Source organism: Pseudophryne corroboree, chromosome 5, assembly GCF_028390025.1.
Source record: "Pseudophryne corroboree isolate aPseCor3 chromosome 5, aPseCor3.hap2, whole genome shotgun sequence".
NCBI lineage: Eukaryota > Metazoa > Chordata > Amphibia > Anura > Myobatrachidae > Pseudophryne > Pseudophryne corroboree.
Genome location: NC_086448.1, coordinates 806,595,697 through 806,608,432, shown reverse-complemented (window position 1 = coordinate 806,608,432; position 12,736 = coordinate 806,595,697). Strand labels below are relative to the sequence as shown.

Here is a 12,736-nt window from a genome sequence, read left to right as displayed (position 1 = left end):
CTTCATCACCCTGCTCCTTCCCTCACACGCAGGCCCCATCCTCTCCTTCATCACCCTTCTCCTTCCCTTACACACAGGCTCCATCCTCTCCTCCATCACCAAGCTTCTTCCCTCACACACAGGCCCCATCCTCTCCACCATCACCCTGCTCCTTCCCTCACACACAGGCCACATCCTCTCCTCCATCACCCTGCTCCTTTTCTCACATGCAGGCCCCATCTTCTCCTCCATCACCCTGCTCCTTCCCTCACATGCATGCTCCATCCTCTCCTCCATCACCCCGCGCCTTCAGTTCCTTATATTTGGTTTCAAATCTCCCTTCCTTTCTAATCCTGATTTTATTGTTGGTGGTACTTTTACTGTATGTCAAGGTATGTTTATTACTCTTATCCACCGTATCCCCAGCATATTAATTATTTGATAAACATTAGTATAAATCTACGGATAGACCGGATTTCTCAGTTTACCCCCTCTTAGCGTTACACCCTCTGTAGTCTCTTGGATGAACATATTTTATACCAACTATATTATATTCATGAAATAGGAATTTGTATTTCCTATTAACTCCCTGTCCAGAGATTAGTAGTACATGCTATCTCTTCCTTGTACCCCAATATTAAGTCACCATAATTTAACAACTGATATTGTAAAATTACCATTTGGGAGTTTAATATATACTAACTGGCAGGCCTAAACCAACAGAAAGACCCTGATGACCGTAGCACTAAGTACTGGTAAATAAAGAGGGCCCATGTATTCACAACTTATGTTTTTCCAATACCCTGACCATTTGCGATCAATAAAGGACAAAACTTTTTTTTTGTTTATTTGTTTTTTTTATTTAGATTATTTTCCAGGTGACACCAACGGAGTAGTCATTCAGTTGCATGGTGGGATGTAGTATTTCAACTCCTGGCTCTTTACAGTATGTTCTATTTCTTTACCAGGTGACTCAGAATGAGGTGGTAAGCGATGGTGTCTCAGCTCCCGGATCTTTTTTTCTTTGCCAGGTGACTCAGACTGAGGTGGTAAGCGCTGGTGTCTCAGCTCCCGGATCTTTTTTCTTTGCCAGGTGACTCAGACTGAGGTGGTAAGCGCTGGTGTCTCAGCTCCCGGATCTTTTTTTCTTTGCCAGGTGACTCAGACTGAGGTGGTAAGCGCTGGTGTTTCAGCTCCTGGATCTTATTTCTTTGCCAGGTGACTCAGACTGAGGTGGTAAGCGCTGGTGTCTCAGCTCCTGGATCTCTTTTTTCTTTACCAGGTGACTCAGACTGAGGTGGTAAGCGCTGGTGTTTCAGCTCCTGGATCTTTTTTCTTTGCCAGGTGACTCAGACTGAGGTGGTAAGCGCTGGTGTCTCAGCTCCTGGATCTCTTTTTTCTTTACCAGGTGACTCAGACTGAGGTGGTAAGCGCTGGTGTTTCAGCTCCTGGATCTTTTTTCTTTGCCAGGTGACTCAGACTGAGGTGGTAAGCGCTGGTGTTTCAGCTCCTGGATCTTTTTTCTTTGCCAGGTGACTCAGACTGAGGTGGTAAGCGCTGGTGTCTCAGCTCCTGGATCTTTTTTTTCTTTGCCAGGTGACTCAGACTGAGGTGGTAAGCGCTGGTGTCTCAGCTCCTGGATCTCTTGTCTTTGCCAGGTGACTCAGACTGAGGTGGTAAGATGGAAGGGTGGGATTATTTATGATTAAACCAGTTGTTGAGAAACGCAATAACTGGTTTTAACATAAAAAACCCCCATTAATGTTTTCATGAAAAGGAAAATGGAATAACATATTAATGCTGTGATACATTGCTATCTATCCAATATATTCCAGTAGATAGCAACATTTCACAGCATTAATATCAGATTCCATATTAATGCTGAGAAACATTGCTATCTACTGGAATATATTGGATAGATAGCAATGTATCACAGCATTAATATGAGATTCCATTTTCCTTTTCATGAAAACATTAATGAAAAAAAAAAAGAAGCTTCTAGCTACAATTACCACTAACACTTTTTGTTGTTTTTTTAGCAGAGTTGTTTTTTTTTTCTTTTTGATGTTAATTATTTTTTTTGATGTTACTTTTTTTTCCCCCTGACTACTCTTAGCCTAATCTAATGTACCACCACAAGGCCTCCATGGTGACCAGGTATTAGTGGGCCACCAGCTGGGCTAGCCCCTGAGGCCATACAGTCTGCAGGCTACTGTTTTTGTTGTGCCTGGTATGCGGGCAGCATCTTATATGCCCGGCGCAGGTATTCCACCAGGGTTTCCTCTGCCACGGCAGCCTGGCGTTTCTGTCTGCGGCGCATGGTGGATCTTCTTCTCCGTTTGCGGCCTGCGGGCTTCTTTGGTGTGCGGGGTGCCATTGAGTTGTAAGAAATTGTAGGCAAATTGGTAACTGAAAAGAATCAGAAAAATAACATAAGGTTGTGCATAGAGAAATAAAAAGAACCAAAGAAAAACTCTCTCATTTACTTTGTCTATAGAAATATAAGGCGTGAAGTAATACTGTCCTAGTTTTCCGGAGGTGCGGTACGCCGGCCGAACTCGGACTTTTTTTTAAGCGGCAATCATTTACAAGTCAAGATCAAGACTTGTACATGGCTGCCACTTTTAAAAGAATGTCCGACCAGCATTATGCACCTCCGCCAAACTCGGATTATACTACATCCCACCTATAGTCAGATAACACACAATACAGGTTATACATAAAACAGTTGTTCCAACAATGTAAACTCAGCGAAACGGAACGTAAAAAATGAGTACATATAATAATCAACAGATGGTAATAAATACAAAAATATCATTAAATTTATGTCAGGAGGTGTAAAAGGGAACTCCTGGACATGAGAGAGATAATAGCCGGAGACTATATTGAAGAATGTGGATCTAATGAACTCCAAATTGGGTTGCAATAATAATCAATAAGAAGCCGTTCCCATTGTATAACACAGTATAATAACTGTAGCCGCAGTTACCGGTGTTCATTATATAGATGAGCATTCTGACTAACAATAATCCTCGACTACAGTTATATTTCAATACTTAAATGAGAGTAAAATGAAAACGGAGATCCGCTGACTAAATCGTCACTAAACAAAGCAAAAAAAGTGACTAGGACTAACACTAAATATAAAAACATTGTCATAATGAACAGTGGCGGTAATTTAAATAATAATCGTATAAATGCAACTACAAAAGTGAAATCAAAGCCGGCTACTTACCTCGAGATCTTCTGTTGAAGCTTCCAAGATGGAATGGCAGTAAACTGCCTGGATGAGAGATTATATAGCCACAGGGCATGGGCCGATGACATCACAATGGGCTGATGACATCACAATGGGCCTGCTGACATTCTCTGGAACCCTCCTGTCATGTACAGTTGAGGCTGAGCTGATGGACTTTTAGTTGTATAACTGGGAAAACAGGAGGATGAGAAATAAGTATTCTCATGTTACTGAGGGCCGCTCTGACCTTTTATTATTATTATAAATAAATACTTATTTTAGTTTAACATTAAAATCAACAAATGGACACCCGTGTAATAAAACATACATTATATAAACTTTAGAAGAACGTGATCCCACGGGAACTGACAGAAAAATACCAGTAAAGATATGGAACTTTACTTTAGTAATGGAGAGATTCTCTATGCATATAATCCGGCAGTCCCACCGGCCTAATAAATAATATACAAATTCCTACTTGGATGTACAGGTTGAGTATCCCATATCCATATATCCGAAATACGGAATATTCCGAAATACGGACTTTTTTGAGCAAGAGTGAGATAGTGAAACTTTTGTTTTCTGATGGCTCAATGTACACAAACTTTGTTTAATTCACAGTTATTAAAAATATTGTATTAAATGACCTTCAGACTGTGTATATAAGGTGTATATGAAACATAAATGAATTGTGTGAATGTAGACACACTTTGTTTAATACACAAAGTTATAAAAAATATTGGCTAAAATTACCTTCAGGCTGTGTGTATAAGGTGTATATGAAACATAAATGTATTCTGTGCTTAGATTTAGGTCCCATCACCATGATATCTCATTATGGTATGCAATTATTCCAAAATACGGAAAAATCCGATATCCAAAATACCTCTGGTCCCAAGCATTTTGGATAAGGGATACTCAACATGTATAAGAAAAATTAAGGATAGGTAGTGATCATTATTGGTGGAAATCAATATAAGGTACAGAACGTGTGTTCTTACATAAAAGCCACGCAACACTGTGTCACACATAGATGGTTAGTGCTGAGTTATACAATGACAGTCTATTGCCATCAGTGGCGTAACTACTGCCCCCGCAGCCCTCGCGGTGGCTTGGGGGCAAGGGGCTGCGGGGGCGCCACTGATTTAGCACAGATTGACATGCGGACGAGCGTCCGCATGTCAATCTGCTCCTACTAACCCTCCCTGCCGTGTTGGAGGGACACGGAGGGCACAGCGTGCGCCTCTCCTGTGTCCCTCCTGCATCATCTCCGGCGGCCGCGGGTCTAATAGAAGAAGTGCCGGTTCGTGAGCCAATCAGAGCTCACGAACGGCACTTCGTTTATTAGACCCGCGGCCGCCGGAGATGATGCAGGAGGGACACAGGAGAGCCGCGCGCTGTGCCCTCCGTGTCCCTCCAACACAAACCAGCGGGGGAGCAGCAGCAGGGGAGGGGGCATATATGGCACTGGGGGGGAATATCTGGCACTGGGGGCATATGTGGCACTGGGGGGGGGGGGAATCTGGCACTGGGAGCATATCTGGCACTGGGGGGGGGGTAATATCTGGCACTGGGGGCATATGTGGCACTGGGGGGAATATCTGGCACTGGGGGCATATGTGGCACTGGGGGGGGGGAAATCTGGCACTGGGAGCATAGCTGGCACTGGGGGGGAATATCTGGCACTGGGGGCATATGTGGCACTGGGGGGGGGATATCTGGCACTGGGGGCATATGTGGCACTGAGGGGGAATATCTGGCACTGGGGGCATATGTGGCACTGGGGGGGGTTTATGTGTACCTGGCACATAGGGGGGGGGGCTATATTGTGCACTGGGGTCATGTGAGTACCTGGCACCGTGGGGTAATATCTGGCACTGGGGACATATGTGGCACTGGGAGCACAGCCCTAGCAACAAGCACTACCCCCTAGCAACGAGCATGACACCCAGTGCATGAAACCCCTGGCAACGAGCATGACACCCAGTGCATGAAACACCTGGCAACGAGCATGACACCCAGTGCATGAAACCCCTGGCAACGAGCATGACACCCTGAGCATGAAAACCCCTGGCAACGAGCAGGTAATTTAAAAGTAATTAGAAGCCTTACTGTAGGACTTAATGTGTAATGGGCATTACGGTGTGTGGCATAATGTATCACGGACATTGCGGTGTGTGTCATAATGTGTCACAGGCATTACGGTGTGTGGCATACTGTATCACGGGCATTGTGGTATGTGGTATAATGTCTCAGGGTCATTGCAGTGTGGCATAATGTATAACGGGCATTGCGGTGTGTAGCATAGGGTATAACGGGTATTACGGTATGTGTCAGGCATTACGGTGTGTTGTATACTATATCACGGGCATTGTGGTATGTGGTATAATGTATCAGGGGCATTGCAGTGTGTAGCATAATGTATAACGGGCATTGCGATTCCTGTCATAATGTGTCAGGCATTACGGTGTGTTGTATACTATATCACGGGCATTGTGGTATGTGGTATAATGTATCAGGGGCATTGCAGTGTGTAGCATAATGTATAACGGGCATTGCGATTCCTGTCATAATGTGTCGGGGGCATTACGGTGTGTGGCATAATGTGTCGGGGGCATTATGGTGTGTGCATATTGTGTCATGTGCATTATTGTGTGTGGCATAATGTCTAAGGGCCATTGCAGTATGTGGCATAATGTATACTGGGCATTACTATAAGGAGGAAAAATTACAAATAATGTAAGGGGCATGAATCAGGATTATTTTTCTTTCCAGTGGTGGCTAACGTCTGGGCGTGCAGGTTGGAAAACTGGGGTATAACGTAGTCTTTTCCTGCAATTCCACGCCCCTTTATGTGAAGCCACGCCCATCCCAACGAAGCCACACACCCTATTTTACAGCGGGCGCCTTCGGCGTGCGCACATTTATCCCTTTAATAGTACCAATTATGGGGGATGGGGGGGGCGCCGCCGAATAATTTTTTGGCTTGGGGGAGAAAAATTTCTAGTTACGCCACTGATTGCCATGGTCTTCAACCTGCAGCCCTCCCGCTGCTGTGGAACTACACATCCCAGCATGCCCTGCCAGTTTTGCTATTAAGGCATGCTAAAACTGAGGCAGGGCATGCTGGGACATGTAGTTCCACAGCAGCTAGAGGGCCGCAGGTTGAAGACCCATGGTCTATTGTAACCACAACAGGTGCTTGGCCAACAAACTGCAAGAGGTGTTCGGCCTACAGAACTAGTAACGTTGCCAAGCATCTCACACCAGAGGCTTCTTCCAGTCTTATGCTGGGTACACACCGGAGTGACGGCAATCATCAGCCAATTACAAGCCCAGGCAGCTACTGACTAACAGTAAGTGATCGTGTAAGAGGGAACACGCAGGCTGACCTGACACAGGTCTATGTAGACCACGCTCTGCAGGTATTCCGAGGCCTCCATGCTCTTCTTCTGTATCGCCAGAACCTGCACCGCTTTCACGCAGGCCTCCAGCTCTAACACCCGGCCCCCTGGACTGCAGATAACAAGATATTATTATTAGGGGGGTTAACCCCTTCAGTGTCTGATTTTTCGAATTTGGTCACATCTCCCAGGGCAGGTTTTTAAGTTGCTTTACCTGCGCGTTGCCAGGGGTTTCATGCACGTTGCCAGGGGTTTCACGTGCTGTGTAATGCTTTTTGCCAGGGGTTTTATGCTCTGGGATCCATGCTCGTTGCCACGGGGAATGCTAGTTGCCTTAGGGAAGGCTAGTTGCCTAGGGATAGCTAGGGATGGACACCAACCATCGATGATTCAAAATCATTGATGGTCTATGACCGATGTTAAATACTTTTTCCATCAATAGGGGAGAACCATATGGTTTCCCGCCATCGATGGTTCAATGTTACCGATTTATTTTATTTTTTTCCTAAAAGTGTCAGGGCACAGAGCTTAGCTCCACCCCCTAATACCCACTAAGCCACGCCCCTGGTCCGCCCGCATGTGTACCGTAAATAGATAACCATCGATGGATCCATTCCTGATGGTTTTACACCATCGAGCTTATCCATGGATACAGGGCCGTTTCTAGTAAATTTGGCTCCCGGTGCGAGATTTCAAAATGCCCCCCCCCCCCCCCCCCCCCCCCCCATAGCTATGAAAAGAAAAAGCATGCGCGTGCGCTCCTGACAAGGGTGTGTGGCCTCATAAAAGTGGGAGTGGCCTCATTAAAGTGGGCGTGGCCTCACCTGATATCATCACATCCACCACAGGGGAAAAAAATCAAAAGTCCCCATTTTACACATTACAGCAGGCACGTGTCCCCATTTTACATATTATGCAGGCAAGACTCCCCATTTTACACATTACGGCAGGCAAGAGTCCCCATTTTACATAGTACGGCAGGCAAGAGTCCCCATTTTACACAGTACGGCAGGCAAGACTCCCCATTTTACACATTACGGCATGCAAGTGTCCCCATTTTACACAGTACGGCAGGCAGGTTTCCCCATTTTACACAGTGCGGCAGGCAAGAGTCCCCATTTTACATAGTACGCAGGCAAGACTCCCAATTTTACACATTACGGCAGGCGCGTGTCCCCATTTTACACAGTACAGCAGGCAGGTGTCCCCATTTTACACAGTACGGCAGGCAGGTTTCCCCATTTTACACAGTGCGGCAGGCAGGTGTCCCCATTTTACACAGTACGGCAGGCAGGTGTCCCCATTTTACACAGTGCGGCAGGCAGGTGTCCCCATTTTACACAGTGCGGCAGGCAGGTGTCCCCATTTTACACAGTGCGGCAGGCAGGTGTCCCCATTTTACAGAGTACAGCAGGCAGGTGTCCCCATTTTACACAGTACGGCAGGCAGGTGTCCCCATTTTACACAGTGCGGAAGGCAGGTGTCCCCATTTTACAGAGTACAGCAGGCAGGTGTCCCCATTTTGCACAGTGCGGCAGGCAGGTGTCCCCATTTTACACAGTACGGCAGGCAGGTGTCCCCATTTTACACAGTGCGGCAGGCAGGTTTCCCCATTTTACACAGTGCGGCAGGCAGGTTTCCCCATTTTACACAGTACGGCAGGCAGGTGTCAAGTAGAAGGGAAGGAAGGGAGAGGGAGGGGGGAGGAGAGAGAGACTACTTACATATAAGGGCTCTTCCCGCTCTTCGGGTCGGGCCACCTCACCTCCCTCGTGCCGGCCGCCTCCTCCTTCCAGCTTGTCTGCTCCTCCTCCTTCTTCCTGAGTTCTCCTGCTCAGTGGGCGGGGTTTTGCAGAATGATGCGATTGCGTCGTGACGCCACGATGCAACTAGAGATGAGCGCCGGAAATTTTTCGGGTTTTGTGTTTTGGTTTTGGGTTCGGTTCCGCGGCCGTGTTTTGGGTTCGACCGCGTTTTGGCAAAACCTCACCGAATTTTTTTTGTCGGATTCGGGTGTGTTTTGGATTCGGGGTTTTTTTTCAAAAAACCCTAAAAAACAGCTTAAATCATAGAATTTGGGGGTCATTTTGATCCCAAAGTATTATTAACCTCAAAAACCATAATTTCCACTCATTTTCAGTCTATTCTGAATACCTCACACCTCACAATATTATTTTTAGTCCTAAAATTTGCACCGAGGTCGCTGTGTGAGTAAGATAAGCGACCCTAGTGGCCGACACAAACACCGGGCCCATCTAGGAGTGGCACTGCAGTGTCACGCAGGATGTCCCTTCCAAAAAACCCTCCCCAAACAGCACATGACGCAAAGAAAAAAAGAGGCGCAATGAGGTAGCTGTGTGAGTAAGATAAGCGACCCTAGTGGCCGACACAAACACCGGGCCCATCTAGGAGTGGCACTGCAGTGTCACGCAGGATGTCCCTTCCAAAAAACCCTCCCCAAACAGCACATGACGCAAAGAAAAAAAGAGGCGCAATGAGGTAGCTGACTGTGTGAGTAAGATAAGCGACCCTAGTGGCCGACACAAACACCGGGCCCATCTAGGAGTGGCACTGCAGTGTCACGCAGGATGTCCCTTCCAAAAAACCCTCCCCAAACAGCACATGACGCAAAGAAAAAAAGAGGCGCAATGAGGTAGCTGACTGTGTGAGTAAGATAAGCGACCCTAGTGGCCGACACAAACACCGGGCCCATCTAGGAGTGGCACTGCAGTGTCACGCAGGATGGCCCTTCCAAAAAACCCTCCCCAAACAGCACATGACGCAAAGAAAAATAAAAGAAAAAAGAGGTGCAAGATGGAATTGTCCTTGGGCCCTCCCACCCACCCTTATGTTGTATAAACAAAACAGGACATGCACACTTTAACCAACCCATCATTTCAGTGACAGGGTCTGCCACACGACTGTGACTGATATGACTGGTTGGTTTGGACCCCCCCCAAAAAAGAAGCAATTAATCTCTCCTTGCACAAACTGGCTCTACAGAGGCAAGATGTCCACCTCATCATCATCCTCCGATATATCACCGTGTACATCCCCCTCCTCACAGATTATCAATTCGTCCCCACTGGAATCCACCATCTCAGCTCCCTGTGTACTTTGTGGAGGCAATTGCTGCTGGTCAATGTCTCCGCGGAGGAATTGATTATAATTCATTTTAATGAACATCATCTTCTCCACATTTTCTGGATGTAACCTCGTACGCCGATTGCTGACAAGGTGAGCGGCGGCACTTAACACTCTTTCGGAGTACACACTTGTGGGAGGGCAACTTAGGTAGAATAAAGCCAGTTTGTGCAAGGGCCTCCAAATTGCCTCTTTTTCCTGCCAGTATAAGTACGGACTGTGTGACGTGCCTACTTGGATGCGGTCACTCATATAATCCTCCACCATTCTTTCAATGTTGAGAGAATCATATGCAGTGACAGTAGACGACATGTCCGTAATCGTTGTCAGGTCCTTCAGTCCGGACCAGATGTCAGCATCAGCAGTCGCTCCAGACTGCCCTGCATCACCGCCAGCGGGTGGGCTCGGAATTCTGAGCCTTTTCCTCGCACCCCCAGTTGCGGGAGAATGTGAAGGAGGAGATGTTGACAGGTCGCGTTCCGCTTGACTTGACAATTTTCTCACCAGCAGGTCTTTCAACCCCAGCAGACTTGTGTCTGCCGGAAAGAGAGATCCAAGGTAGGCTTTAAATCTAGGATCGAGCATGGTGGCCAAAATGTAGTGCTCTGATTTCAACAGATTGACCACCCGTGAATCCTTGTTAAGCGAATTAAGGGCTCCATCCACAAGTCCCACATGCCTAGCGGAATCGCTCCGTGTTAGCTCCTCCTTCAATGTCTCCAGCTTCTTCTGCAAAAGCCTGATGAGGGGAATGACCTGACTCAGGCTGGCAGTGTCTGAACTGACTTCACGTGTGGCAAGTTCAAAGGGCATCAGAACCTTGCGCAACGTTGAAATCATTCTCCACTGCGCTTGAGACAGGTGCATTCCACCTCCTATATCGTGCTCAATTGTATAGGCTTGAATGGCCTTTTGCTGCTCCTCCAACCTCTGAAGAATATAGAGGGTTGAATTCCACCTCGTTACCACTTCTTGCTTCAGATGATGGCAGGGCAGGTTCAGTAGTTTTTGGTGGTGCTCCAGTCTTCTGTACGTGGTGCCTGTACGCCGAAAGTGTCCCGCAATTCTTCTGGCCACCGACAGCATCTCTTGCACGCCCCTGTCGTTTTTAAAAAAATTCTGCACCACCAAATTCAAGGTATGTGCAAAACATGGGACGTGCTGGAATTTGCCCATATTTAATGCACACACAATATTGCTGGCGTTGTCCGATGCCACAAATCCACAGGAGAGTCCAATTGGGGTAAGCCATTCCGCGATGATCTTCCTCAGTTGCCGTAAGAGGTTTTCAGCTGTGTGCGTATTCTGGAAACAGGTGATACAAAGCGTAGCCTGCCTAGGAAAGAGTTGGCGTTTGCGAGATGCTGCTACTGGTGCCGCCGCTGCTGTTCTTGCGGCGGGAGTCCATACATCTACCCAGTGGGCTGTCACAGTCATATAGTCCTGACCCTGCCCTGCTCCACTTGTCCACATGTCCGTGGTTAAGTGGACATTGGGTACAACTGCATTTTTTAGGACACTGGTGAGTCTTTTTCTGACGTCCGTGTACATTCTCGGTATCGCCTGCCTAGAGAAGTGGAACCTAGATGGTATTTGGTACCGGGGGCACACTGCCTCAATAAATTGTCTAGTTCCCTGTGAACTAACGGCGGATACCGGACGCACGTCTAACACCAACATAGTTGTCAAGGCCTCAGTTATCCGCTTTGCAGCAGGATGACTGCTGTGATATTTCATCTTCCTCGCAAAGGACTGTTGAACAGTCAATTGCTTACTGGAAGTAGTACAAGTGGGCTTACGACTTCCCCTCTGGGATGACCATCGACTCCCAGCAGCAACAACAGCAGCGCCAGCAGCAGTAGGCGTTACACGCAAGGATGCATCGGAGGAATCCCAGGCAGGAGAGGAATCATCAGAATTGCCAGTGACATGGCCTGCAGGACTATTGGCATTCCTGGGGAAGGAGAAAATTGACACTGAGGGAGTTGGTGGGGTGGTTTGCGTGAGCTTGGTTACAAGAGGAAGGGATTTACTGGTCAGTGGACTGCTTCCGCTGTCGGCCAAAGTTTTTGAACTTGTCACTGACTTATTATGAATGCGCTGCAGGTGACGTATAAGGGAGGATGTTCCGAGGTGGTTAACGTCCTTACCCCTACTTATTACAGCTTGACAAAGGGAACACACGGCTTGACAAATGTTGTCCGCATTTCTGGTGAAATACTTCCACACCGAAGAGCTGATTTTTTTGGTATTTTCACCAGGCATGTCAACGGCCATATTCCTCCCACGGACAACAGGTGTCTCCCCGGGTGCCTGACTTAAACAAACCACCTCACCATCAGAATCCTCCTGGTCAATTTCCTCCCCAGCGCCAGCAACACCCATATCCTCCTCATCCTGGTGTACTTCAACACTGACATCTTCAATCTGACTATCAGGAACTGGACTGCGGGTGCTCCTTCCAGCACTTGCAGGGGGCGTGCAAATGGTGGAAGGCGCATGCTCTTCACGTCCAGTGTTGGGAAGGTCAGGCATCGCAACCGACACAATTGGACTCTCCTTGTGGATTTGGGATTTCGAAGAACGCACAGTTCTTTGCTGTGCTTTTTCCAGCTTGAGTCTTTTCATTTTTCTAGCGAGAGGCTGAGTGCTTCCATCCTCATGTGAAGCTGAACCACTAGCCATGAACATAGGCCAGGGCCTCAGCCATTCCTTGCCACTCCGTGTGGTAAATGGCATATTGGCAAGTTTACGCTTCTCCTCCGACAATTTTATTTTAGGTTTTGGAGTCCTTTTTTTACTGATATTTGGTGTTTTGGATTTGACATGCTCTGTACTATGACATTGGGCATCGGCCTTGGCAGACGACGTTGCTGGCATTTCATCGTCTCGGCCATGACTAGTGGCAGCAGCTTCAGCACGAGGTGGAAGTGGATCTTGATCTTTCCCTAATTTTGGAACCTCAACATTT

At 47.3% G+C, this 12,736-nt stretch overlaps 1 long non-coding RNA gene across 2 annotated transcripts in view; it reads right to left on the bottom strand.

The window, feature by feature from the left end:
• Positions 1 to 1,950: 1,950 nt before the first annotated feature.
• LOC134929496 (uncharacterized) overlaps positions 1,951 to 12,736 on the bottom strand; it is a 221,121-nt gene continuing 210,335 nt past the window's right edge. The window contains exons 1-3 of one of the 2 annotated variants that reach the window (XR_010178592.1): positions 6,610 to 6,701; positions 3,215 to 3,406; positions 1,951 to 2,388 (exon numbers count right to left, since the gene is read on the bottom strand). This is a non-coding gene — a long non-coding RNA (uncharacterized LOC134929496). Of the gene's footprint in view, positions 2,389 to 3,214; positions 3,407 to 6,609; positions 6,702 to 12,736 lie in introns of those variants that run through there. The other variant, XR_010178591.1, reaches the window with a different exon arrangement.